Source organism: Triticum aestivum, chromosome 2B (assembly GCF_018294505.1).
Source record: "Triticum aestivum cultivar Chinese Spring chromosome 2B, IWGSC CS RefSeq v2.1, whole genome shotgun sequence".
Lineage (NCBI taxonomy): Eukaryota > Viridiplantae > Streptophyta > Magnoliopsida > Poales > Poaceae > Triticum > Triticum aestivum.
Window position 1 is genome coordinate 146,586,553 of NC_057798.1, and position 2,777 is coordinate 146,589,329.

Sequence of the window (2,777 nt, forward strand, 5' to 3'; positions counted from 1 at the left end):
AATAGAACATCATGCCAGATAATCATACCAACTATAAACTCAAAGCGACCAAGTGCATCAAATAAATTTTTGGCATCACTTTTATCTTTAGGATCAGTGTCAGAAGCATGACGTAACTCAGACAAAGCTGACCTTAACTCAGCAGCTTGATATCTTATTCATGTAACACTTTTGATTCTACTCTCCCAACGAGTATTGGACAATGATTTCACGGTCAAACTAGGAACATGTTTAAGCAAAACATTCCACCTTTTTGTAGAGCCAGCAAATAATACATATATGCGTTGAACAATTCCAAAAAATGAAACAGCTTTCTCACATGATTTTGCCATATCACAGAGAGTGAGATTTAGGCTATGACAAGCACATGGCATATATAATGCTCTTGGATTCATATCAAGTAACCTAGATTGTACCCCTCGGTATTTTCCTTTAATATTAGAACCGTTATCATATCCTTGACCCCTTATATCTTGAATATTTAGGCCAAAAGACTCAATAGAATCAAGCAGTACTTTGAAAATCCCTAAGCCAGAAGTGTCATCCACTTTCAAGAACCCCAGAAAGTACTCCTCAATTTTTATTTTGCCATCAGACAGATTAACACATCGAACTAAAAAGGTCATTTGTTCTTGATGACTAACATCAGGGGTACAATCTAGGATAACAGAGAAATACTTGGCCTCTTTAACAACCTTTATGATAGAACATGTGATGTCAGAAGCCAAAAGAGATATCAGCTCATTTTGTATTTTATGACTGAGATAGTGATAATGGGTTTCCTTGTTCTCAACACGTCTAAGGTGATCTTGCATTACCATATCAAATTCTGCAATCATCTCAATGCAAGCTAAGAAATTACCATTATCATCCTTGTAAAGCTGCTCACTACTTCCACGAAAATCCAAGTTGCGTTTACCAAGATATTTCACAACTGCTATTATTCTTAACCGAACTTGCCTGACATGTTCTTTCTCCTTTGTTATTTGATGTTGCAAATCCTTATCAATAGTTTCCTGTTTTCTCAGTCTAACTCTCAATTCATTCCACTTGTTCATGTTATTAATATGCTCAATGCTATTTTCATGTTCTTTGAGCTTCTCACTAATATGCCTCCAATGTCCTAGTCCATCATGTGCTAAGGAACTCTGACTCCTGTTGGTGCTAGACTTGAAGATCTTACAACAGAAACAAAAAACTTTATTGACATTTTTTGAATAAACTAGCCATTTCCTATCATGTTCCTCTCCATTGCTTAATTTTCTATGATAATGAGCATACGAAAAATGTCTTCCTGTTTCATCTACATGGTATTCCATTTTTTCCTCTCTGATAGGCCCTTTATCAACTAAGATATCTCTTGCTTTATTATCAAGATTATCCCAGTTTTTTGGATCATAAATATCGGCAGTATAAACTGGTTGTTCATCAACACTAGCAGATTGGGCATGTGCATCCGACGAATTACTTACATTCTCGGAGCCACTTACATTGTCATCGCCGATGTTGGAGTTGATATTTTCTTCTTGCTGATTAGAGTCCGAGTTTTCATTTGTTTGTTGCTCTTCCACAATGGCAACAATCGCCAACGCATCAGCTGGGTCCGGTGGAGTAATACAGGCACCAATATCACTTGGCATGAAAAAATTGCGAATACCTCCGCGCTGTGACTTTATAAGTTTATTCTCTTTCTCCTTTTTTTTCCTTTTGTGGCTACCCGATGGATAGTTCCTCTTGCTGGGCGCCATGAGAACAAACACAATGCTGAAAAAATAATATTGAATCAATTGTTGAACGGTGCTAGCTGTAAACCAAAGTCCAAAGAATTTTTTGTATGAATAATATACCTCAATACCTAATGTCCAGAATCCTGACGATCAAACTTCAGTAGTCTGTACCTGTCTAGAGTCTGCAGATTGCCGAGAGGAGAGCAATTGAGAAAAGACCAAAGGAGGGTGAAGCAGGCCCTGGGGTGAAGATGGAGGCCCCAGAACTGAAAACAACGACCAACATAATCAAATTAGAAAGGAAATTACCAGGGGACGGCGAGGTCGGAGTGCGTCTGTGCATGCACGGCGTCGGCGGCCAGCAGGTAGGGGCGTAGGGCTGGGACCTGGGAACTCTTCGTGATGGAAGAAAGGCGTCGAACGTAACAGGAAGGGAATCACGTCCAGGCGCTGATTGCTCTCTAATTCGCTATCTTTCTTTTTTTCTAGAGGATCTCTCGCTGTTTCCTGGGAACGATCTCGCGATCGCTGGCCGCTGGGATCGGACATCGCTGTTGCCGATTGGGCCTCGTTTCTTTCTCTTTTTTTGCCGATCGGGCCTCCTACTTCTGGCGCCCTCCTACTACATGCATACCTCGGGGGGGCCCTGGTTTTTGGGGGCCCGGGGCGGCCGCCCCCCTGCCCCCCCCCCCCCCAGGGCCGGCCCTGCATATCATCTAGAGTACCAAATTTCACCATATCTTTTGCAAATAAAGTATGCCAACAATAAGATTATCTACACATAGAGACATCATATTTAAATTCAACTATATTGTTATACCACATACACACATCCTATCAAACCAAACTATCAAACAAGTCTATTTTACATACAAAAATCACCCCTCTTAGTTAAAAAAATTCATATGGACAACATATGCACAAAACGGAATTGATTTTGCCTACATGTTCAACTACACATCATCTACTGCCTACCAAATCATCTATCAACTACAAACAATTTCCTAAAACAAAGAAACCATCTACTCATCTAACATCACCTAGTGTTGA

At 40.3% G+C, this 2,777-nt stretch overlaps 1 long non-coding RNA gene across 1 annotated transcript; it reads right to left on the reverse strand.

The window, feature by feature from the left end:
- Positions 1 to 1,704: 1,704 nt before the first annotated feature.
- Positions 1,705 to 2,067, reverse strand: LOC123040865 (uncharacterized). Its single transcript, XR_006418303.1, has 3 exons — positions 2,037 to 2,067; positions 1,848 to 1,909; positions 1,705 to 1,764 (listed from the first exon to the last, which is right to left on the reverse strand). It is a non-coding gene; the product is annotated as an uncharacterized lncRNA (long non-coding RNA).
- Positions 2,068 to 2,777: the final 710 nt, after the last annotated feature.